Here is a 27,223-nt window from a genome sequence, read left to right as displayed (position 1 = left end):
GGGGGTCGCCCCTCTCATTCTAATGCTTTAGATGCTGCGGTCGTGATTGACTGTGGCATCTAAGGGGTTAAACGGGCAGACTCAAAGTGATTTTTGATTCTGTCCGTTGCAGTGAGGTGTTGGCCATATTACACAGCGAATACCCGCTAAGTATGGAGCGAGCTCAGCCCGTGATCCCGCTCCATACTTTCCCTTAACGACTGCCACGTACATGTATGTGGCATCTTGTTAAGGAGTTAGGGTATGTTCACACGCAGTGGTTTCAGACGTAATTCGGGAGTTTTAAGCCTCGAATTACGCATTAAAAAACGCCCCTAATACGCCTACAAACATCTGCCCATTGCTTTCAATGGGAATTACGATGTTCTGTTCCCACGAGCCTTTATTTTACGCGTCGCTGTCACAATACGGCGCGTAAAATGACGGCTCGTCAAAAGAAGTGCAGGTCATTTCTTGGGACGTTTGTGGAGGCGTTTTTCATTGACTCCATTGAAAAACAGCTCCAAAAACGTCCGTAAAGAACGCCGCGAAAAACGCGAGTTGTTAAAAAAAGTCTGAAAATCAGGAGTTATTCGCCTGAAAACCGCTCCGTATTTTCAGACGTTTTTGAGTTTGCGTGTGAACATAGCCTTAAATGTCATTTTGTTGATAATTGTTTCAGAGTTTTTATGTTCATCCTGTTTTGATCATTTTGTTCTGTTCCAGACGTCACAGCGGCGGTTCTAGGAGGATCTTGTCTCTACCGTTCGTGAAATCACCCGGAAACAACTGGAGCATGCCCATCGCGCCTGCAATGTTCTGGCACCCAGGGTGACCTGTTTATCTTGCAATGTGTTTATCCAACCAGCGGACATAATAATAATAAAAGCTGTGGCCGACCCCCACTTTACCCCCACATCTTGGTCTGGGTCTCAGTTATTTCATATAAATGTTAGAGGTTGTGTTATATGGGGGTGATGCCATCATTGGTCAGTCTTGTTTTACCAATTTTAATCCCCTGTGATACAATGCCATCACCCAAAACAACATGGAAAAATCAATGGAGGGGGGTAAATACTCTTTATTAGCACAGTATAACAGATGACCTTACATTGACCTCTGTGAAAAAAGACGCTAAAATGTCAATACATCAATGACTTGGATTCTGGGGTCTGCGAAGCCCATAGCAGATATAAGTTCATAGCAGATACTAAAGCATGGCAGCTCCAGAGCAGAACTGACCTTACTGTGACATCATGATGACATCACGGAGCTATGATGTCTCAGAGATATGATGAGGGGTTATAAATATTTCCCTGACAGCTGCGCGGTCTTACTTTCTGTGAATTGAGTGCGATTTGCTGATTCATTGGCGACTTCTCACTATTAGGGTATGTTCACACGGCGGGGGTCCGTAACGGCTGAAATTACGGGGATGTTTCAGCCTGAAAACATCCCCGTAATTTCAGCCGTACCGGCATGTGCAGGCGCTTGAACGCCGCGTCAATTACGGCCGTAATTAGCGCTGCTATTCATTGGAGTCAATGAATAACGGCTCCAATTACGGCCAAAGAAGTGACAGGTCACTTCTTTGACGCGGGCGTCTAGTTACGCGCCGTCATTTGACAGCGGCGCGTAAATATACGCCTCGTGTGAACAGACAAACGTCTGCCCATTGCTTTCAATGGGCAGATGTTTGTCAGCGCTATTGAGGCGCTATTTTCGGGCGTAATTCGGGGCAAAAACGCCCGATTTACGTCCGTAAATAGGCCGTGTGAACATACCCTTATGGAGATCAATGGATTGGGATTCTTCTCCATCCTCTTGGCCTTTTGGTGTGTGGCCTGGCTCTCTGGTAGCTACACCCTGACTCTTATCAACAATCATGCCCCCCCCCCATAAGGTATAAGGTAATTACTTAAATAAGGAGGAAATATCTAATTAACAAAATGGCTTCCATTACCCAGAGGGGCCGCAAGAGGACAGAGAAACGCATCTCCTCAGTCCTATAGATTATTATCTGACTGCTGATTATTAAGATGAAACAATTCTGACAATTTTCAGACTTGGCATCAGTCGCACCCTACCCCCATCTCAGCCTGCAGTAGTAATCAGAATTTTCTAAAAAAATAAATAAAGTTTTGTTAATTTCAATTGATAATAATTGTCCGGATCAGACGATGCAGATAAATGTTCCCGTCCATTATTGTAGGTTTCTTGTTGGGTTTAGCGCTTGGTCCGCGCTTCATAGATGTTATTAGGTGCTTTTGTCAGGGATCATTACTATGTATATTGTCTGAAAAATATTATCCTCACACATATGTATATACATTTCAGTTCTTTGTGTAATATACTGATATATATAACAAGTTCTTTGTTCATGTCGGACACACCTATGGAAGACACCGCCCCCTGGAATGCAAAGAGGAGTGTGCAGAAGAATGTATAGGAAAAGTTACAGCTGGGGGAGCGAATAGAATTTAAGCAAGTCACACATCTATAGGGAGGGGCATGTGTCTTCTCTGTGTGTGTGTGTTTCTTTGTTCTGAATAAAGTTCAGTGCCTCCTGGCTGACATTGAAGCTGTACCTCAGACATTTGTGTGGTGTACTTCTCTCCAGGCATGCCTTCAGCTTTCAATTTACAGAGGTGGTTATTCGGTGTGAAATACGGACCTGACATTTTTACACGTGGTACAGGATTTATTTGGCTCATTTGCTCTTTTTCAGCTCTGGGCCTGACGTTTCTACACTATAAGTTCATCATGCTCCATGCTGAAGCCTTTGGGGATCATCAGGCCTTTGTTCAAAAGATCCTCCTTGCAATTGGATGGTCATCATGCGTCGGGACGGCTGTGATGGCTACATTTTCGGGCAACACTTTTACCCACCGTAATCTCGTAATGCCTCTCCAATGCATGTCGGAAATCCTGAGGCCCAAAGCAGCACCAAGGGGGCGCCAAGGAGCGCGCTCGGAGTCCCAATGGACATAAGAATGCCCAACAATCCAAAACCTACAAAAACATAAAACGAGGAAAATGAAAAATAAACTACTAACAAAGTAAGTCAGGCCTCACATAAGATTTATAACAGTTTAGACTTCCAACGACCTAAACGCCTTATCTCTCTCTCGCCCAAACCCAGTGAATCGACCTCTGTAGCCGCACCTATGTGAAAAGAGTGCGTCCCAAAATCACTTGCCGGCAAACCCAGCTTCTCCAGGCAAGACTTGAAAACTGCCATGAACTGAAAACGGGTGAGAGAGAGGCAGTTGGCATGTATTAAAAATTGCTTTTCAGCGGGCCTCCGGGACATGAAGTCCCAGATAGCAGCTACCGGCATATATCTCCCCCCAAGCGACTGAGGCAACCAACTCGCTAGTCCTGAAAGCACAGAAAAAGGCCAGAATAAACGCCGTCATAAACAGACATCGCTCATAATCCTCAACACACACCTCCAACAAGATGCCTATCATTTTTGTAAGTAATGCAAAGGACACGACGGGCCGCCGCATGTCACGCGAGACATGTTCCTTTTTCCAACCCTTCAATGCCCGACGAACTACAAATTCTTTTGTGACATCTCAAGCACCCCACAACTTCAACATAAATGCTACCCAGGGCCAGATTAAGGCTATGTTCACAAGTACTGACCAAAAACGTCTGAAAATACGGAGCTGTTTTCAGGCGAAAACAGCTCTTGATTTTCAGACGTTTTTTAACAACTCGTGTTTTTCGCTGCGTTTTTTACGGCCGTTTTTGGAGCTGTTTTTCAATGGAGTCAATAAAAAACGCCTCCAAAAACGTCCCATGAAATTACCTGCACTTCTTTTGACGAGCCTTCATTTTACGCGCCGTATTTTGACACCGACGCGTAAAATAAAGGCTCGTGGGAAAAGAACATCGTAATTCCCATTGAAAGCAATGGCCAGATGTTTGTAGGCGTATTAGGGGCGTTTTTCCAGGCGTAATTCGAGGCATAAAACGCCCGAATTAAGTCTGAAAATAGGCCGTGTGAACATACCCTTAGACTGCCAGCAGTATGGAGCAGTTATTTATGATAGGGGCCCCCACCCAACTAACACAGGGTTCCCCACGGCAATGCTTCTAGGCATTTGAAGCTTAGTACAACCTATTATAAACTGTCCCCCACAAAATAGAAGCCGGAGTGCTTGAGATATTAAAAGTCCACTAAGTTAAACATTAAAAGCAGTGACTTACATTGGATGCCCATCATTCTTCGCTCTGTACCCATAGATGGTGGGTGGCATGCAGTGAGTGTAGGTTCGTCTTTGCTAAGTGGTAAAAAGAAATGCAGATAACATTACACTGGTAGCTACACACTGACTGTTATCAACAGCCATGCCCCCCCACTGATGTACATCAGGTAAGATGGAGAATTACAAGATTCTTATTTTATAGTTTGGGAATGTATAAGGTAATTACTTAAATAAGGGGGAAATATTTAATTAACAAAATGGCTTCCATTACCCAGAGGGGCCGCAAGAGGACAGAGAAACGCATCCCCCCAGTCCTATAGATTATTATCAGACTGCTGATTATTAAGATGAAACAATTCTGACAATTTTTCTATATTATTTAACATTGAGCGTTTTTCTTTTTCTTTTACAGTGAAACGGGAAATTTCTTTCCCGAAAATATCCTGTTTAGAATAGGATTCATAGGAATGGCCATTGCCTGTAAGTAACAATCACGGAAGTGATTATAATATGCTCTTACTTCTGGGGGATGGCGGGTTATTATAAAAAGTCTTATATCTGATTATATTACTCTGGGGTCAAACCTACATTTATTTTTACAAAAATCTGATTACTACGTCAGTGAGAGATGCAGGCTGGTTGCTAGGGACTCATTGCTGGACAAGACTGTTGTTGTTAGGTAGTGTTTCCCTAGCAACCAGACTGTGAGACATGACTCAGACTAGGCATCAGTCGCACCGAGTGTAGGGGTCCCCGCCACAACCAAGGACTGCTCCCCGCTTGGTGGCCGAGCCGAGGCACAAACTCGGGACGACCCAACCAGGTCTTTTTCTGCCTGCCGGGCATTGACACGTTGCTGCCTGTGGATCCGTCTATCATCAGCACGGCTCGACGACCTCGGCGGGGAGGATGATGCAGATAATGATGGCGAGAAAGAAGAGGAAGGTTGTCGCTCAGAAGATGATGAGGGCGATCTTCGCCTCCGAGAACGACCACCTCTGCCATGGCGATGCTTGCTCCGACCGTGCCTGCGCCCACCTACAGATCTGCGTTTCCTCCCTCTTCTCGACGATTCCTTTGCCGAACCTGAAACAGAAAAAAGGGACAAGGCAGAAGGGTGACCAACATCACATTGATCCCCCTTGGCACCAAAAACATGCGCCACTTCTCTGCTCGGACCCTTCTGCTGCAGGCCAGAAACCAGACGGTACAGTCAATAAAGGATACGGTTGATCAGGAGTTCGCAGCCCTGGCTGATAACGGTCGTCTTCCTCTTTAGCTCCTGTCCTCTGATAGCGGGCTGCGCCCTCGCTGCAGTGACCCTGCGGCGTCTCCTTTGCCTGGCCCTCCTTCCCCCAACATCTCCCGACACAGTCGCCATCATGATATCACTGATCTATGATGTCAAGAGAGATGATGAGAGGTTATAAATATTCCCCTGGCAGCTGCCCGGTCTTTCTTTCTGTGAATTGACACAAGAGGCCGATTTGCTGATTCATTTGGGACTTTTCATTATTATGGAAATCACTGATTTGGATTTTTCCCCATCTTCTTGGCCTTTTGGTGTGTAGCCTGGCTCTCTGGTAGCTACACACTGACTTTTCTCAACAACCATGCCCCCCCCCCCCCCCACTGATGTACATCAGGTAAGATGGAGAATTACAAGACTCTTATTTTATAGATTGGGAATGTATAAGGTAATTACTTAAATAAGGAGGAAATATCTAATTAACAAAATGGCTTCTGAGAACGACCACCTCTGCCATGGCGATGCTTGTGCCGACCGTGCCTGCGCCCACCTCCAGATCTGCGTTTTCTCCCTCTTCTTGATGATTCCTTTGCCGAACCTGAAATAGAAAAAAGGGACAAGGCAGAAGAGTGATCAACATCACATTGATCCCCCTTGGCACCAAAAACATGCGCCACTTCCCTGCTCGGACCCTTCTGCTGCAGGCCAGAAACCAGAGGGTACAGTCAATAAAGGATACGGTTGATCAGGAGTTCGCAGCCCTGGCTGATACCGGTCGTCTTCCTCTCTAGCTCCTGTCCTCTGATGGGGGGCTGGGCCCTCGCTGCAGGTCTTTCTTTCTGTGCATTGACACAAGAGTGCGATTTGCTGATTCATTGGCAACTTCTCACTATTATGAAAATCAATGGATTGAGGATAAGGAGGAAATATCTAATTAACAAAATGGCTTCCATTACCCAGAGGGGGCCGCAAGAGGACAGAGAAACACATCCCCTCAGTCCTATAAATTATTATCAGACGGCTGATTATTAAGATGAAACAATTCTGAAAATGTTTCCATATTATTTAATATTGAGCGTTTTCCTATTTGTTTTACAGTGAAATGGGAAATTTATTTCCCGAAAATATCCTGTTTAGAATAGGATTCATAGGAATGGCCATTGCCTGTAAGTAACAATCACGGAAGTGATTATAATATGCTCTTACTTCTGGGGGATGGCGGGTTATTATAAAAAGTCTTATATCTGATTATATTACTCTGGGGTCAAACCTACATTTATTTTTACAAAAATCTGATTACTACGTCAGTGAGAGATGCAGGCTGGTTGCTAGGGACTCATTGCTGGACAAGACTGTGGTTGTTAGGTTGTGTATTCCTAGCAACCAGACTGTCAGACATGACTTAGACTTGGCATCAGTCGCACCCTGCCCCCATCTCAGCCTGCAGCAGTAATCAGATTTTTCGAAAAAACCCGAAATAAAGAGTTGTTAATTTCAATTGATAATAATTGTCCGGATTATACGATGCAGATAAATGTTCCCGTCCATTATTGACGGTTTATTTCGGGTTTAGTGGTTGGTCCGCGCTTCATAGATTTTATTAGGTTGTTTTACACGTGGTACAGGATTTATTTGGCTCATTTTCTCTTTTTCAGCTCTGGGTCTGACGTTTCTACATTATAAGTTCATCATGCTCCATGCTGAAGCCTTTGGGGATCTTCAGGCCTTGATTCAACACTTTTACCCACCGTAATCCCCTAATGCCTCTCCAATGCATGTCACAATTCCTGAGGCCTAAAGCAGCACCAAGGGGGCGCCAAGGAGCGCGCTTGTAGGCTCAATGGACATAAGAATGCCCAACAATCCAAAACCTACCAAAACATAAAAGGAGAAAAATGATAAATAAACCACTAGCAAAGTAAGTCAGGCCTCACATAAGCTTTATAACAGTTTAGACTTCCAACGACCTAAACGCCTTATCTCTCTCTCGCCCAAACCCAGTGAATCGGCCTCTGTAGCCGCACCTATGTGAAAAGAGTGTGTCCCAAAATTCCTTGACGGCAAACTCAGCTTCTCCAGGCAAGACTTTAAAACTGCCATGAACTGAAAACGGGTGAGAGAGAGGCCGTTGGCGTGTCACAGGTCACCGGATCAGCAGTGTACGCCGCACTCATTGCAACTGTGCGGCCCATCTCTGCTGCACAGGCCTAGTGGTAGGCTACATGTCCTCCGGAGCCACCCCACCTCCATCGGAGCACGGTGGGCGGGTAGCGGAAGCGCCATAAGCCGCCCGGCTGACAACCGGCAGCACTACACTCTGCCAGTTTCCCGGGTGAGTATGGAGGAGGCGCGCAGCATAGGGAGGGATGCTGGACACATTAAGAGGGATAGGGGGAACCACCTCCCCTGTAGATGTTGAAGGTGAGACAGGCCGGGCCTGATCTGTGTGCCTCCCCACGATGACGGGTAGAGCGGGCAGCCATGGGAAGAAGACTTGGGCTTAACCTAACGGGAGGGCGGGTGATTTGCTGCGGCCTACCTCTGGTATCTCCAGCCGCAGGTCCTGGGGCTGTTACAGCCGCCTCACCGTCTATTTGTCTTAACAGGTCCTCCAGCCAGGTGGTGACTTCGACTGCCACCCGCCGTGTCACTTGCTGTAAGAGCTCATCAGGCATGCTGGAAAGAAAGGAAAGAGACAGAAGTAAGGAAAGAAAAAAAGGAAAGAAAAAATCTCACCACACGGAGTGCAACTATGAGGTGTTACTTCACGCTGCAGCAGAAGGTAAAGAGCGGCTCTGCCCTCGAACTCTACATAAAACAGCCCATCCAGGTGACAACCTAATAAATGAAAACACACCGAATGGACAAGAAGTAAACGAAATCCAGATTCAATATCGACTTCGCCAAGAACTCCCGAGTACCTGCACTCAGAACTACTTTCACCGCTACATCAAACGAAGTGTATGACACCGCCGCCTTGTCTTTGGAAATCCCATTATTTACCGAGGCCCCGCGAGGAAAGGATAGATGGTGTATCATCCTAAACTTTCCGCTACCTCTCTTGGGGACAAAGCCAAGAGGGGAGATCTTCAAGTTTGGATATGGAGGCTCCTCAAAGGGGCCAGCAATCCTACCTAACGTAATTTCTTTTGATAACTTCTCCCTAAAAACGTCGATGTTATCTCTAGCTGATTTGAGGATGTCCGCCTACATCAATACCGACGACGCTTCAAAAGGAATGAAGAAACGTGCACTAAAACCATTAGCGAGTGCCTCTGCCTCCTGTGGTACCGATCAAACCATGGCCCCATCTCTCGGACGCTCACTGGCGTTCTCTGCCATGTTGGAGGGGGCCCCTTTTACCTGGTTGTTTGCCCCTGCAGAAACATCGAAGTGCCACGTGAGTGCCCCCACAGATGGAGCATTCATGATGGAACTTGCAGGTTGCAAAGAACTTGCAATGTCCTTCATTATATAGCCAACAGGCTCCTGTAGGGCGTGGTCGCTGACCCTGGAACTGCTCTGGAACCCACGGCCCAACTGGGAAAGGGTCTAACCTGCTTCCCACTCTGGGCTAAAATGAATTGCAACCATATATCCGTTGCACTTGAAGCCCAACCAATCTCGGGCGACAAAGGCAAACGGCGTCGAAATTCTTCGTCGTAGCACCACCAAGCCGTACCTTCGTGCAGTATGTGGGCACTAAAAATGGTGTTGAAGTACACGAACAGCTCCGCACATATTCCGGATGGCTCTGGAAGACTACGTGCGCCAGGATAACGAAACCCTGGAGCCAATTATTAAACATTCTAGCAACCTTAACCTTTTTATCAGAACCTTTTTCAAAAGTGCGCTCCTTATCCACCGTCACCTGTTCTACCGAGATCAAAGATCAAATATCCACAAACTAATTTTTCTACATTTTTTCCTTAGTCTCAGCAGGTAGATGAGTGCCGAGAGGAGCCATACCATAAAACAGGGAATCCCTAAACGTCAAGCAGGCTAAGTTAGCTTGCCTCACAGAGGAGGGCTTAACCTCCCCTGCAGGAACAGAAAGCACAGGAGCACCTTCACTTTTATCCAAACTGGCCACCATAGCCTTTAATAACTACACTAAGTAATTTCCAGACATTAAAGATTTTGAAAGCCATGCGTCCACACATGATGACTCACCGAGGATAGGGGTCCCCACCACTCCCGAAGCCGCATCCTCACCGCTGGCGGCGCCGGAACCAAGGACGGCTCCCCGCTTGGTCGCCAAGCCGAGGCGCAAACCCGGGACGACCCGAGGAAGAAGAGGAAGGTTGTCGCTCAGCAGATTACGAGGGCGATCTCCGCCTCCGGGAACGTCCACCTCTGCCATGGTGATGATTGCGCCGGCCGTGCCTGCAATCATGAGGTTTATAATGTGGATATGTGTTTCTTTTCTTAGAGTTTATCTATAACAATTACCTGAAAAAGCTTCACCATCTCCAAGAGGGAGAAGAACCAGAACTCTGGAGTATAAAGAGGACAATCGTGGACGGTGACGTGAGACGGTTTCATCTGACCACACACTCGAAACCACAAATACACAAGATCCAGCCCTAATCTTCCATGTCGGACCTAACAAAAATAAAAATAAAGGTGAGGTTAATGTGTTGTATGTCCTAAATCACATGTATATAGATGGCAGGTAGAGAATATCCAATATCCAATCCAAACACTATTAAAAGGGGATCCCCACATAAATGTTAGGAAATAACCAGTCCACTACCCACTCTCTGCCTCCTTAGACCTTGCCCAGACAATGATGACTACTACCACTGGGTTTTGCTGTTATGTTCACTACTGTCTCCATTATCATCTAAAAATGTTTTAGAAATATTAGAAGAATTGTACATATAGTTACAAGTTTACTTTCTCCGTCTTCCAGTTTTATACAATGAGGTGGAATGGCGTGCCACAGCCAAACAGATATCACATCCCAAACTGAAGAAGATCTAGAGATGGCGACCAAGTGTTAAGACATCCACCACCTCCAACCTTACTCCCAAATATAATCTTACATCAGGGAGAGAGAACTACAAGAACCGTTTATAAACAGCAAGAAGAGGAGGGTTGTCGCTTAGAAGATGACGAGGGCGATCTCCGCCTCTGAGAACGACCAACCCTGCCATGGCGATGTTTGCGCCGACCGTGCCTGCTCCCACCTCCAGATCTACATTTCCTCCCTCTTCTCGACGACTCCTTTGCCGAACCTGAAACAGAAAAGACGTACAAGGCAGAAGAGTGACCAACATCACATCGATCCCCCTTGGAACCAAACACAAGAGCCACATCCCTGCTCGGACTCCTCTGTTGCATTCCAGAACTGGACGGTACACTCAATAAAGGATACGGTTGTTGATCAATCTGCAGCCCTGGCTGATTCCGGTCTTCTTCCTCCCCATATCTTGTCCTCTGATAGGGGCTGAGCCATGGAGTGCCCTCACTGCAGCGCCCCTGCGGCATGTCCTCCGGAGCCGACCCTCCCCCATTGGAGCACGGCGGGCTGGTAGCAGAAGCGCCATGCGCCGCCAGGCTGAAAACAACCGGCGGCACTACACTCTGGCCGTTGCCCGGGTGAGAAGGGGGAGGCGTGCAGCATGGGGAGGGATGCTGGACACACTGAGTGAGGTAGGATGTACCACCTCCCCAGAGGATGTAGAAGGTGAGATAGGCCAGGCCCAACCTGTGTGCCTCCCCTGCTGAGCGGGCAGCCCTGGGAAGGGGACTTGGGCTTAATCAAAAGGGAGGGCAGGTAATTCGCTGCGGCCTACCTCTGGTCTCTCCAGCCGCAGGTCCATGGGCCGTTGCAACAGCTTCACCATCTTTCTGTCTCAACAGGTCCTCCAGCCAGGTGGTGCCTTTGACTGACACCCGCTGGGCCACTTGCTGTAAGAGCTCATCAGCCATGCTGGAAAGAAAAGGAAAGAGACAGAAGGAAAGAAAAGAAAAAATCTCCTCACCACACGGAGTGCAACTACTAGGTGTTACTGCACGCTGCCGCAGAAGTTAAAGAGGGGCCTCTGCCCTTGAACTCTACCCTATATCCCTTTCCTCCTTTAGCACCTTGGCCCAATCACGCCCCTGGGCATTTTTTCACTTATGTAACCACGTACTCCTCTTCTCTGCAGTCCCTGGCGCTCTCCCTATGCGGTTCAGCGCCATCAAAGATGTGTGTCCTAAGTCCCCCTAGAACAGACGCCATTTTCTGCTAGCGGCATTCTGCTCTGTCTGATAGAAAGGAATCCCAAGCAGGAGACCCCCCTCTATATCCATTATGTCTCCGGGGTTATTATATCAGAACACGTTATTTAGGATTTATTGGGAAGTTCTGAGGGTAAATTAGTGATTAGTTCCATAAGACTTGCTGAAACCTCTGTCTGCTTGTTTTCTAGACCTACTGTTATCCAATGACTCACCGGATTTGCTCTTTCATTGCATTCAGTTTTGGCAGCCTTTACAACCTTTGGCAGTCCATACTTCTTTACAAAGTGCCTGAAAGCCGAAAAGTCATCAGCCATTTCAGACTGGCGTCCTGCATAATGGCCGCGACCTTGGTAGTTTTATGTATTATTTCTTAAATAATAATTGAATGGAATCCAAGCATCCTTGTCTTTAGGTTCACATGTAGACAACATCAGATCCTGAGGAGATCGTTTCCCTTCATTTTCTGATCTCTGCCGTCAGATGGCGACATGCTGGTGTAACACAGCACCATCTGGTAACATTGTTCAGCTTCTTGCAGGAAGATGCTGAATAGAAAGCAGCGGTACTGTCATTGTGATATATGTATTATATTAACATTTATCTTACATAAATATGTAGTAGCTCCTCTAAGACACTTACTAAACATAATAAACTTTATTTTCCTATATAATAAATTACCAGCCATTGGAAGGTAGGGTATCAGTATACACCCACCTGTGCACTGGAGATCAATGTGTAAAGGTATGTACAGTAGATCTCATACATAATATCAAGTTATTAACATGCTGAGCCGCTGATACAAACCAGTGGATGTAAAATTTCTTTAATCCAGCATTAATGCAATTATCAAAAATTCTGGACCATTAGATGGATTTTATTTCCACCCCTAGTAGCAGTTCTATAGGAAAACAATTGGACCCATAATCTTTGTGCTCATTTTTTGCACCATGGTGATCGTGACGTCCGCAATGTAATGGGTGAGGAGTCACATGACAATGAGTCAGGTTTTTTTTTGCATCGCTGTCAGTCACATGACTCCATGCAATAAACATGAATGCAGCCAAACCTCGGCCCGGGCGGAAAGTTCTTGCTTTGCGCAATTTTTAATGTATTCATTTTGATATTTTTTCACAGATCAGTGAAATGACAGCACAGATCATAGAGTGGTCGACGTTGGTCCTCACTCTGGTGAATGTATTGAGCTACTATCAGAATATGCAGGTCAGTAGACGTCACCTCATGATAGAGAAGAATCCCAAGCAGGAGACCCCCCTCTATATCCATTATGTCTCTGGGGTTATAATATCAAAACACGTTATTAAGGATTTATTGGGAAGTTAAGGGTAAATTAGTGATTAGTTCCATAAGATTTGCTCTAACTTCTGCCTGCTTGTTTTCTAGACCTACTGTTATCCAATGACTCACCGGATTTGCGCTTTCATTGCATTCGGGTTTGGCAGCCTTTACATCCTTTGGCAGTCCATAGTCCTCTACAAAGTGCCCGAAAGCCGAAGAGTCATCAGCCATTTCAGACTGGCGTCCTGCATAATGGCCGTGACCTTAGTCGTTTTCTGTATCCTTTCTTAAATAATATTTGAATGGAATCCAACCGTCCTTGTCTTTAGGTTCACATTTAGAAAACGTCCGATCCTGAGGTGATCATTTCCCTTCATTTTCTGATCTCTGCCGTCAGATGGCGACATGCTGGTGTAACACAGCGTCATCTGGTAACATTGTTCAGCTTCTTGCAGGAAGATACTCAATAGAAAGCAGCGGTACTGTCATTGTCATATATGTATTATATTAACATCTATCTTACATAAAAGTGTAGTAAATCCTATAAGGCACTTAATAAACGTTATTTTCCTATATAATAAATGACCAGACATTGGAAGTAGGGTATCAGTAAACACCCAACTGCTGGAGATCAATGTGTAAAAGTATGTACAGTAGATTTCATACATAATATCAAGTTATTGACCTGCTGAGCCGCTGAAACAAACCAGTGGATATAAAATTCCTTTAATTCTGCATTAATGAGATTATCAAAAATTCTGGATCATTGGATAGATTTTATTTGCATCCCTAGAAGCCGTTCTATAGGAAAACAATTGGAGTCATAATCTTTGTGCTCGTTCTCTGCACCATGGTGATCGTGACGTCCGCAATGTAATGGATATGGTGTCACATGACAATGGATCAGGTCTGTTTTGGCATCGCCGTCAGTCACATGACTCCATGCAATAAACATGAATGCAGGAAAACCTCGACTGGGGAGACATGTTCTTGTTTAGCGCAATTTTTTCTATATTAATTTTGATATTTTTTCACAGATCAGTGAAATGACAGCAAAGATCATTGAGTGGTCGACGTTGGTCCTCATTCTGGTGAATGTATTGAGCTACTATCAGAATATGCAGGTCAGTAGACATCACCTCCTGATAGAGAGGAATCCCAAGCAGGAGACCCCCCTCTATATCCATTATATTCCCAGGGTTATTATATCAAAACACGTTATTAAGAATTTATTGGGAAGTTAAGGGTAAATTAGTGATTAGATCCATAAGATTTGCTCTAACCTCTGTCTCCTTGTTTTCTAGACCTACTATTATCCAATAACTCACCGGATTAATGCTTGCATTGCATTCGGGTTTGGCAGCCTTTACAACCTTTGGCAGTCCATAGTCCTCTACAAAGTGCCCGAAAGCCGAAGAGTCATCAGCCATTTCAGACTGGCGTCCTGCATAATGACCGTGACCTTAATAGTTCCATGTATCCTTTCTTAAATAATATTTGAATGGAATCCAACCGTCCTTGTCTTTAGGTTCACATTTAGAAAACGTCCGATCCTGAGGTGATAATTTCCCTTCATTTTCTGATCTCTGCCGTCAGATGGCGACATGCTGGTGTAACACAGCGTCATCTGGTAACATTGTTCAGCTTCTTGCAGGAAGATACTGAATAGAAAGCAGCGGTACTGTCATTGTCATATATGTATTATATTAACATTTATCTTACATAAAAGTGTAGTAAATCCTATAAGACACTTAATAAACGTTATTTTCCTATATAATAAATGACCAGACATTGGAAGTAGGGTATCAGTATACACCCAACTGCTGGAGATCAATGTGTAAAAGTATGTACAGTAGATTTCATACATAATATCAAGTTATTGACCTGCTGAGCCGCTGAAACAAACCAGTGGATATAAAATTCCTTTAATTCTGCATTAATGAGATTATCAAAAATTCTGGATCATTGGATAGATTTTATTTGCACCCCTAGAAGCCGTTCTATAGGAAAACAATTGGAGTCATAATCTTTGTGCTCGTTCTCTGCACCATGGTGATCGTGACATCCGCAATGTAATGGATATGGTGTCACATGACAATGGGTCAGGTCTGTTTTGGCATCACCGTCAGTCACATGACTCCATGCAATAAACATGAATGCAGGAAAACCTCGGCCGGGGAGAAAAGTTCTTGTTTAGCGCAATTTTTTCTATATTAATTTTGATATTTTTTCACAGATCAGTGAAATGACAGCAAAGATCATAGAGTGGTCGACGTTGGTCCTCATTCTGGTGAATGTATTCAGCTACTATCAGAATATGCCGGTCAGTAGATGTCACCTCATTATCTCCTTGTATACCAGACCTCGTAATAACATTATTATTCATCTCTACAATCATGGGGTTTATAATGTGGATATGTGTTTCTTTTCTTAGAGTTTATCTATAACAATTACCTGGAAAAGCTTCACCATCTCCAAGAGGGAGAAGAACCAGAACTCTGGAGTATAGAGAGGACCATCGTGGACGGTGACGTGAGACGGTTTCATCTGACCACACACTTGAAACCACAAATACACAAGATCCAGCCCTAATCTTCTATGTCGGACCTGACAAAAATAAAAATAAAGGTGAGGTTAATTTGTTGTATGTCCTAAATCACATGTATATAGATGGCAGGTAGAGAATATACAATATCCAATCCAAACACTATTAAAAGGGGATCCCCACATAAATGTTAGGAAATAACCAGTTCACTACCCACTCTCTGCCTCCTTAGACCTTGCCCAGACAATGGTGACTACTACCACTGGGTTTTGCTGTTATGTTCAATACTGTCTCCGTTATCATCTAAAAATGTTTTAGAAATATTAGAAGAATTGTACATATAGTTACAAGTTTACTTTCTCCGTCTTCCAGTTTTATACAATGAGGTGGAATGGCGTGCCACAGCCAAGCAGATATCACATCCCAAACTGTAGAAGATCTAGAAATGGCGACCAAGTGTTAAGACATCCACCACCTCCAACCTTACTCCCAAATATAATCTTACATCAGGGAGAGAGAACTACAAGAACCGTTTATAAACAGCAAGAAGAGGAGGGTTGTAGCTTAGAAGATGACAAGGGCGATCTCCGCCTCTGAGAACGACCAACCCTGCCATGGCGATGCTTGCGCCGACCGTGCCTGCGCCCACCTCCAGATCTACGTTTCCTCCCTCTTCTCGACGACTCCTTTGCCGAACCTGAAACAGAAAAGACGGACAAGGCAGAAGCGTGACCAACATCACATCGATCCCCCTTGGAACCAAACACATGAGCCACATGTGCAACTACTAGGTGTTACTGCACGCTGCCGCAGAAGTTAAAACGTCCGATCCTGAGGTGATCATTTCCCTTCATTTTCTGATCTCTGCCGTCAGATGGCGACATGCTGGTGTAACACAGCGTCATCTGGTAACATTGTTCAGCTTCTTGCAGGAAGATACTCAATAGAAAGCAGCGGTACTGTCATTGTCATATATGTATTATATTAACATCTATCTTACATAAAAGTGTAGTAAATCCTATAAGGCACTTAATAAACGTTATTTTCCTATATAATAAATGACCAGACATTGGAAGTAGGGTATCAGTAAACACCCAACTGCTGGAGATCAATGTGTAAAAGTATGTACAGTAGATTTCATACATAATATCAAGTTATTGACCTGCTGAGCCGCTGAAACAAACCAGTGGATATAAAATTCCTTTAATTCTGCATTAATGAGATTATCAAAAATTCTGGATCATTGGATAGATTTTATTTGCATCCCTAGAAGCCGTTCTATAGGAAAACAATTGGAGTCATAATCTTTGTGCTCGTTCTCTGCACCATGGTGATCGTGACGTCCGCAATGTAATGGATATGGTGTCACATGACAATGGATCAGGTCTGTTTTGGCATCGCCGTCAGTCACATGACTCCATGCAATAAACATGAATGCAGGAAAACCTCGACTGGGGAGACATGTTCTTGTTTAGCGCAATTTTTTCTATATTAATTTTGATATTTTTTCACAGATCAGTGAAATGACAGCAAAGATCATTGAGTGGTCGACGTTGGTCCTCATTCTGGTGAATGTATTGAGCTACTATCAGAATATGCAGGTCAGTAGACATCACCTCCTGATAGAGAGGAATCCCAAGCAGGAGACCCCCCTCTATATCCATTATATTCCCAGGGTTATTATATCAAAACACGTTATTAAGAATTTATTGGGAAGTTAAGGGTAAATTAGTGATTAGATCCATAAGATTTGCTCTAACCTCTGTCTCCTTGTTTTCTAGACCTACTATTATCCAATAACTCACCGGATTAATGCTTGCATTGCATTCGGGTTTGGCAGCCTTTACAACCTTTGGCAGTCCATAGTCCTCTACAAAGTGCCCGAAAGCCGAAGAGTCATCAGCCATTTCAGACTGGCGTCCTGCATAATGACCGTGACCTTAATAGTTCCATGTATCCTTTCTTAAATAATATTTGAATGGAATCCAACCGTCCTTGTCTTTAGGTTCACATTTAGAAAACGTCCGATCCTGAGGTGATAATTTCCCTTCATTTTCTGATCTCTGCCGTCAGATGGCGACATGCTGGTGTAACACAGCGTCATCTGGTAACATTGTTCAGCTTCTTGCAGGAAGATACTGAATAGAAAGCAGCGGTACTGTCATTGTCATATATGTATTATATTAACATTTATCTTACATAAAAGTGTAGTAAATCCTATAAGACACTTAATAAACGTTATTTTCCTATATAATAAATGACCAGACATTGGAAGTAGGGTATCAGTATACACCCAACTGCTGGAGATCAATGTGTAAAAGTATGTACAGTAGATTTCATACATAATATCAAGTTATTGACCTGCTGAGCCGCTGAAACAAACCAGTGGATATAAAATTCCTTTAATTCTGCATTAATGAGATTATCAAAAATTCTGGATCATTGGATAGATTTTATTTGCACCCCTAGAAGCCGTTCTATAGGAAAACAATTGGAGTCATAATCTTTGTGCTCGTTCTCTGCACCATGGTGATCGTGACATCCGCAATGTAATGGATATGGTGTCACATGACAATGGGTCAGGTCTGTTTTGGCATCACCGTCAGTCACATGACTCCATGCAATAAACATGAATGCAGGAAAACCTCGGCCGGGGAGAAAAGTTCTTGTTTAGCGCAATTTTTTCTATATTAATTTTGATATTTTTTCACAGATCAGTGAAATGACAGCAAAGATCATAGAGTGGTCGACGTTGGTCCTCATTCTGGTGAATGTATTCAGCTACTATCAGAATATGCCGGTCAGTAGATGTCACCTCATTATCTCCTTGTATACCAGACCTCGTAATAACATTATTATTCATCTCTACAATCATGGGGTTTATAATGTGGATATGTGTTTCTTTTCTTAGAGTTTATCTATAACAATTACCTGGAAAAGCTTCACCATCTCCAAGAGGGAGAAGAACCAGAACTCTGGAGTATAGAGAGGACCATCGTGGACGGTGACGTGAGACGGTTTCATCTGACCACACACTTGAAACCACAAATACACAAGATCCAGCCCTAATCTTCTATGTCGGACCTGACAAAAATAAAAATAAAGGTGAGGTTAATTTGTTGTATGTCCTAAATCACATGTATATAGATGGCAGGTAGAGAATATACAATATCCAATCCAAACACTATTAAAAGGGGATCCCCACATAAATGTTAGGAAATAACCAGTCCACTACCCACTCTCTGCCTCCTTAGACCTTGCCCAGACAATGGTGACTACTACCACTGGGTTTTGCTGTTATGTTCAATACTGTCTCCGTTATCATCTAAAAATGTTTTAGAAATATTAGAAGAATTGTACATATAGTTACAAGTTTACTTTCTCCGTCTTCCAGTTTTATACAATGAGGTGGAATGGCGTGCCACAGCCAAGCAGATATCACATCCCAAACTGTAGAAGATCTAGAAATGGCGACCAAGTGTTAAGACATCCACCACCTCCAACCTTACTCCCAAATATAATCTTACATCACGGAGAGAGAACTACAAGAACCGTTTATAAACAGCAAGAAGAGGAGGGTTGTCGCTTAGAAGATGACAAGGGCGATCTCCGCCTCTGAGAACGACCAACCCTGCCATGGCGATGCTTGCGCCGACCGTGCCTGCGCCCACCTCCAGATCTACGTTTCCTCCCTCTTCTCGACGACTCCTTTGCCGAACCTGAAACAGAAAAGACGGACAAGGCAGAAGCGTGACCAACATCACATCGATCCCCCTTGGAACCAAACACATGAGCCACATGTGCAACTACTAGGTGTTACTGCACGCTGCCGCAGAAGTTAAAACGTCTGATCCTGAGGTGATCATTTCCCTTCATTTTCTGATCTCTGCCGTCAGATGGCGACATGCTGGTGTAACACAGCATCATCTGGTAACATTGTCAGCTTCTTGCAGGAAGATACTCAATAGAAAGCAGCGGTACTGTCATTGTCATATATGTATTATATTAACATCTATCTTACATAAAAGTGTAGTAAATCCTATAAGGCACTTAATAAACGTTATTTTCCTATATAATAAATGACCAGACATTGGAAGTAGGGTATCAGTAAACACCCAACTGCTGGAGATCAATGTGTAAAAGTATGTACAGTAGATTTCATACATAATATGAAGTTATTGACCTGCTGAGCCGCTGAAACAAACCAGTGGATATAAAATTCCTTTAATTCTGCATTAATGAGATTATCAAAAATTCTGGATCATTGGATAGATTTTATTTGCATCCCTAGAAGCCGTTCTATAGGAAAACAATTGGAGTCATAATCTTTGTGCTCGTTCTCTGCACCATGGTGATCGTGACGTCCGCAATGTAATGGATATGGTGTCACATGACAATGGATCAGGTCTGTTTTGGCATCGCCGTCAGTCACATGACTCCATGCAATAAACATGAATGCAGGAAAACCTCGACTGGGGAGACATGTTCTTGTTTAGCGCAATTTTTTCTATATTAATTTTGATATTTTTTCACAGATCAGTGAAATGACAGCAAAGATCATTGAGTGGTCGACGTTGGTCCTCATTCTGGTGAATGTATTGAGCTACTATCAGAATATGCAGGTCAGTAGACATCACCTCCTGATAGAGAGGAATCCCAAGCAGGAGACCCCCCTCTATATCCATTATATTCCCAGGGTTATTATATCAAAACACGTTATTAAGAATTTATTGGGAAGTTAAGGGTAAATTAGTGATTAGATCCATAAGATTTGCTCTAACCTCTGTCTCCTTGTTTTCTAGACCTACTATTATCCAATAACTCACCGGATTAATGCTTGCATTGCATTCGGGTTTGGCAGCCTTTACAACCTTTGGCAGTCCATAGTCCTCTACAAAGTGCCCGAAAGCCGAAGAGTCATCAGCCATTTCAGACTGGCGTCCTGCATAATGACCGTGACCTTAATAGCTCCATGTATCCTTTCTTAAATAATATTTGAATGGAATCCAACCGTCCTTGTCTTTAGGTTCACATTTAGAAAACGTCCGATCCTGAGGTGATAATTTCCCTTCATTTTCTGATCTCTGCCGTCAGATGGCGACATGCTGGTGTAACACAGCGTCATCTGGTAACATTGTTCAGCTTCTTGCAGGAAGATACTGAATAGAAAGCAGCGGTACTGTCATTGTCATATATGTATTATATTAACATTTATCTTACATAAAAGTGTAGTAAATCCTATAAGACACTTAATAAACGTTATTTTCCTATATAATAAATGACCAGACATTGGAAGTAGGGTATCAGTATACACCCAACTGCTGGAGATCAATGTGTAAAAGTATGTACAGTAGATTTCATACATAATATCAAGTTATTGACCTGCTGAGCCGCTGAAACAAACCAGTGGATATAAAATTCCTTTAATTCTGCATTAATGAGATTATCAAAAATTCTGGATCATTGGATAGATTTTATTTGCACCCCTAGAAGCCGTTCTATAGGAAAACAATTGGAGTCATAATCTTTGTGCTCGTTCTCTGCACCATGGTGATCGTGACATCCGCAATGTAATGGATATGGTGTCACATGACAATGGGTCAGGTCTGTTTTGGCATCACCGTCAGTCACATGACTCCATGCAATAAACATGAATGCAGGAAAACCTCGGCCGGGGAGAAAAGTTCTTGTTTAGCGCAATTTTTTCTATATTAATTTTGATATTTTTTCACAGATCAGTGAAATGACAGCAAAGATCATAGAGTGGTCGACGTTGGTCCTCATTCTGGTGAATGTATTCAGCTACTATCAGAATATGCCGGTCAGTAGATGTCACCTCATTATCTCCTTGTATACCAGACCTCGTAATAACATTATTATTCATCTCTACAATCATGGGGTTTATAATGTGGATATGTGTTTCTTTTCTTAGAGTTTATCTATAACAATTACCTGGAAAAGCTTCACCATCTCCAAGAGGGAGAAGAACCAGAACTCTGGAGTATAGAGAGGACCATCGTGGACGGTGACGTGAGATGGTGTCATCTGACCACACACTTGAAACCACAAATACACAAGATCCAGCCCTAATCTTCTATGTCGGACCTGACAAAAATAAAAATAAAGGTGAGGTTAATTTGTTGTATGTCCTAAATCACATGTATATAGATGGCAGGTAGAGAATATACAATATCCAATCCAAACACTATTAAAAGGGGATCCCCACATAAATGTTAGGAAATAACCAGTCCACTACCCACTCTCTGCCTCCTTAGACCTTGCCCAGACAATGGTGACTACTACCACTGGGTTTTGCTGTTATGTTCAATACTGTCTCCATTATCATCTAAAAATGTTTTAGAAATATTAGAAGAATTGTACATATAGTTACAAGTTTACTTTCTCCGTCTTCCAGTTTTATACAATGAGGTGGAATGGCGTGCCACAGCCAAGCAGATATCACATCCCAAACTGTAGAAGATCTAGAAATGGCGACCAAGTGTTAAGACATCCACCACCTCCAACCTTACTCCCAAATATAATCTTACATCAGGGAGAGAGAACTACAAGAACCGTTTATAAACAGCAAGAAGAGGAGGGTTGTCACTTAGAAGATGACAAGGGCGATCTCCGCCTCTGAGAACGACCAACCCTGCCATGGCGATGCTTGCGCCGACCGTGCCTGCGCCCACCTCCAGATCTACGTTTCCTCCCCCTTCTCGACGACTCCTTTGCCGAACCTGAAACAGAAAAGTCGGACAAGGCAGAAGCGTGACCAACATCACATCGATCCCCCTTGGAACCAAACACATGAGCCACATGTGCAACTACTAGGTGTTACTGCACGCTGCCGCAGAAGTTAAAACGTCCGATCCTGAGGTGATCATTTCCCTTCATTTTCTGATCTCTGCCGTCAGATGGCGACATGCTGGTGTAACACAGCGTCATCTGGTAACATTGTTCAGCTTCTTGCAGGAAGATACTCAATAGAAAGCAGCGGTACTGTCATTGTCATATATGTATTATATTAACATCTATCTTACATAAAAGTGTAGTAAATCCTATAAGGCACTTAATAAACATTATTTTCCTATATAATAAATGACCAGACATTGGAAGTAGGGTATCAGTAAACACCCAACTGCTGGAGATCAATGTGTAAAAGTATGTACAGTAGATTTCATACATAATATCAAGTTATTGACCTGCTGAGCCGCTGAAACAAACCAGTGGATATAAAATTCCTTTAATTCTGCATTAATGAGATTATCAAAAATTCTGGATCATTGGATAGATTTTATTTGCATCCCTAGAAGCCGTTCTATAGGAAAACAATTGGAGTCATAATCTTTGTGCTCGTTCTCTGCACCATGGTGATCGTGACGTCCGCAATGTAATGGATATGGTGTCACATGACAATGGATCAGGTCTGTTTTGGCATCGCCGTCAGTCACATGACTCCATGCAATAAACATGAATGCAGGAAAACCTCGGCTGGGGAGACATGTTCTTGTTTAGCGCAATTTTTTCTATATTAATTTTGATATTTTTTCACAGATCAGTGAAATGACAGCAAAGATCATTGAGTGGTCGACGTTGGTCCTCATTCTGGTGAATGTATTGAGCTACTATCAGAATATGCAGGTCAGTAGACATCACCTCCTGATAGAGAGGAATCCCAAGCAGGAGACCCCCCTCTATATCCATTATATTCCCAGGGTTATTATATCAAAACACGTTATTAAGAATTTATTGGGAAGTTAAGGGTAAATTAGTGATTAGATCCATAAGATTTGCTCTAACCTCTGTCTCCTTGTTTTCTAGACCTACTATTATCCAATAACTCACCGGATTAATGCTTGCATTGCATTCGGGTTTGGCAGCCTTTACAACCTTTGGCAGTCCATAGTCCTCTACAAAGTGCCCGAAAGCCGAAGAGTCATCAGCCATTTCAGACTGGCGTCCTGCATAATGACCGTGACCTTAATAGTTCCATGTATCCTTTTTAAATAATATTTGAATGGAATCCAACCGTCCTTGTCTTTAGGTTCACATTTAGAAAACGTCCGATCCTGAGGTGATAATTTCCCTTCATTTTCTGATCTCTGCCGTCAGATGGCGACATGCTGGTGTAACACAGCGTCATCTGGTAACATTGTTCAGCTTCTTGCAGGAAGATACTGAATAGAAAGCAGCGGTACTGTCATTGTCATATATGTATTATATTAACATTTATCTTACATAAAAGTGTAGTAAATCCTATAAGACACTTAATAAACGTTATTTTCCTATATAATAAATCACCAGACATTGGAAGTAGGGTATCAATATACATACACCCAACTGCTGGAGATCAATGTGTAAAAGTATGTACCGTAGATTTCATACATAATATCAAGTTATTGACCTGCTGAGCCGCTGAAACAAACCAGTGGATATAAAATTCCTTTAATTCTGCATTAATGAGATTATCAAAAATTCTGGATCATTGGATAGATTTTATTTGCACCCCTAGAAGCCGTTCTATAGGAAAACAATTGGAGTCATAATCTTTGTGCTCGTTCTCTGCACCATGGTGATCGTGACATCCGCAATGTAATGGATATGGTGTCACATGACAATGGGTCAGGTCTGTTTTGGCATCACCGTCAGTCACATGACTCCATGCAATAAACATGAATGCAGGAAAACCTCGGCCGGGGAGAAAAGTTCTTGTTTAGCGCAATTTTTTCTATATTAATTTTGATATTTTTTCACAGATCAGTGAAATGACAGCAAAGATCATTGAGTGGTCGACGTTGGTCCTCATTCTGGTGAATGTATTGAGCTACTATCAGAATATGCCGGTCAGTAGATGTCACCTCATTATCTCCTTGTATACCAGACCTCGTAATAACATTATTATTCATCTCTACAATCATGGGGTTTATAATGTGGATATGTGTTTCTTTTCTTAGAGTTTATCTATAACAATTACCTGGAAAAGCTTCACCATCTCCAAGAGGGAGAAGAACCAGAACTCTGGAGTATAGAGAGGACCATCGTGGACGGTGACGTGAGATGGTGTCATCTGACCACACACTTGAAACCACAAATACACAAGATCCAGCCCTAATCTTCTATGTCGGACCTGACAAAAATAAAAATAAAGGTGAGGTTAATTTGTTGTATGTCCTAAATCACATGTATATAGATGGCAGGTAGAGAATATACAATATCCAATCCAAACACTATTAAAAGGGGATCCCCACATAAATGTTAGGAAATAACCAGTCCACTACCCACTCTCTGCCTCCTTAGACCTTGCCCAGACAATGGTGACTACTACCACTGGGTTTTGCTGTTATGTTCAATACTGTCTCCATTATCATCTAAAAATGTTTTAGAAATATTAGAAGAATTGTACATATAGTTACAAGTTTACTTTCTCCGTCTTCCAGTTTTATACAATGAGGTGGAATGGCGTGCCACAGCCAAGCAGATATCACATCCCAAACTGTAGAAGATCTAGAAATGGCGACCAAGTGTTAAGACATCCACCACCTCCAACCTTACTCCCAAATATAATCTTACATCAGGGAGAGAGAACTACAAGAACCGTTTATAAACAGCAAGAAGAGGAGGGTTGTCGCTTAGAAGATGACAAGGGCGATCTCCGCCTCTGAGAACGACCAACCCTGCCATGGCGATGCTTGCGCCGACCGTGCCTGCGCCCACCTCCAGATCTACGTTTCCTCCCTCTTCTCGACGACTCCTTTGCCGAACCTGAAACAGAAAAGACGGACAAGGCAGAAGCGTGACCAACATCACATCGATCCCCCTTGGAACCAAACACATGAGCCACATGTGCAACTACTAGGTGTTACTGCACGCTGCCGCAGAAGTTAAAACGTCCGATCCTGAGGTGATCATTTCCCTTCATTTTCTGATCTCTGCCGTCAGATGGCGACATGCTGGTGTAACACAGCGTCATCTGGTAACATTGTTCAGCTTCTTGCAGGAAGATACTCAATAGAAAGCAGCGGTACTGTCATTGTCATATATGTATTATATTAACATCTATCTTACATAAAAGTGTAGTAAATCCTATAAGGCACTTAATAAACGTTATTTTCCTATATAATAAATGACCAGACATTGGAAGTAGGGTATCAGTATACACCCAACTGCTGGAGATCAATTTGTAAAAGTATGTACAGTAGATTTCATACATAATATCAAGTTATTGACCTGCTGAGCCGCTGAAACAAACCAGTGGATATAAAATTCCTTTAATTCTGCATTAATGAGATTATCAAAAATTCTGGATCATTGGATAGATTTTATTTGCATCCCTAGAAGCCGTTCTATAGGAAAACAATTGGAGTCATAATCTTTGTGCTCGTTCTCTTCACCATGGTGATCGTGACGTCCGCAATGTAATGGATATGGTGTCACATGACAATGGATCAGGTCTGTTTTGGCATCGCCGTCAGTCACATGACTCCATGCAATAAACATGAATGCAGGAAAACCTCGGCCGGGGAGAAAGGTTCTTGTTTAGCGCAATTTTTTCTATATTAATTTTGATATTTTTTCACAGATCAGTGAAATGACAGCAAAGATCATTGAGTGGTCGACGTTGGTCCTCATTCTGGTGAATGTATTGAGCTACTATCAGAATATGCAGGTCAGTAGACATCACCTCCTGATAGAGAGGAATCCCAAGCAGGAGACCCCCCTCTATATCCATTATATTCCCAGGGTTATTATATCAAAACACGTTATTAAGAATTTATTGGGAAGTTAAGGGTAAATTAGTGATTAGATCCATAAGATTTGCTCTAACCTCTGTCTGCTTGTTTTCTAGACCTACTATTATCCAATAACTCACCGGATTAATGCTTGCATTGCATTCGGGTTTGGCAGCCTTTACAACCTTTGGCAGTCTATAGTCCTCTACAAAGTGCCCGAAAGCCGAAGAGTCATCAGCCATTTCAGACTGGCGTCCTGCATAATGACCGTGACCTTAATAGTTCCATGTATCCTTTCTTAAATAATATTTGAATGGAATCCAACCGTCCTTGTCTTTAGGTTCACATTTAGAAAACGTCCGATCCTGAGGTGATAATTTCCCTTCATTTTCTGATCTCTGCCGTCAGATGGCGACATGCTGGTGTAACACAGCGTCATCTGGTAACATTGTTCAGCTTCTTGCAGGAAGATACTCAATAGAAAGCAGCGGTACTGTCATTGTCATATATGTATTATATTAACATTTATCTTACATAAAAGTGTAGTAAATCCTATAAGACACTTAATAAACGTTATTTTCCTATATAATAAATGACCAGACATTGGAAGTAGGGTATCAGTATACACCCAACTACTGGAGATCAATGTGTAAAAGTATGTACAGTAGATTTCATACATAATATCAAGTTATTGACCTGCTGAGCCGCTGAAACAAACCAGTGGATATAAAATTCCTTTAATTCTGCATTAATGAGATTATCAAAAATTCTGGATCATTGGATAGATTTTATTTGCACCCCTAGAAGCCGTTCTATAGGAAAACAATTGGAGTCATAATCTTTGTGCTCGTTCTCTGCACCATGGTGATCGTGACATCCGCAATGTAATGGATATGGTGTCACATGACAATGGGTCAGGTCTGTTTTGGCATCACCGTCAGTCACATGACTCCATGCAATAAACATGAAT

The 27,223-nt window shown here is 43.1% G+C and overlaps 1 long non-coding RNA gene across 3 annotated transcripts; it reads right to left on the bottom strand.

Moving 5' to 3' along the window:
* Positions 1–1,042: 1,042 nt before the first annotated feature.
* LOC142661785 (uncharacterized) lies at positions 1,043–12,167 on the bottom strand. Of its 3 annotated transcripts, none has more exons than XR_012850814.1 (8): positions 9,898–12,167; positions 9,619–9,831; positions 7,985–8,121; positions 7,194–7,316; positions 5,902–6,334; positions 4,935–5,592; positions 4,198–4,271; positions 1,043–2,991 (listed from the first exon to the last, which is right to left on the bottom strand). It is a non-coding gene; the product is annotated as an uncharacterized LOC142661785 (long non-coding RNA). The 3 variants fall into 3 exon arrangements; XR_012850816.1 differs by having other exon boundaries at positions 5,954–6,334; XR_012850815.1 differs by having other exon boundaries at positions 5,902–6,284.
* Between the last annotated feature and the right edge of the window lie 15,056 nt (positions 12,168–27,223).

Source organism: Rhinoderma darwinii, chromosome 10 (assembly GCF_050947455.1).
Source record: "Rhinoderma darwinii isolate aRhiDar2 chromosome 10, aRhiDar2.hap1, whole genome shotgun sequence".
Lineage (NCBI taxonomy): Eukaryota > Metazoa > Chordata > Amphibia > Anura > Rhinodermatidae > Rhinoderma > Rhinoderma darwinii.
The sequence above is the reverse complement of the archived record's forward strand: the minus strand, read 5'-3'. Positions and strand labels throughout refer to the sequence as shown.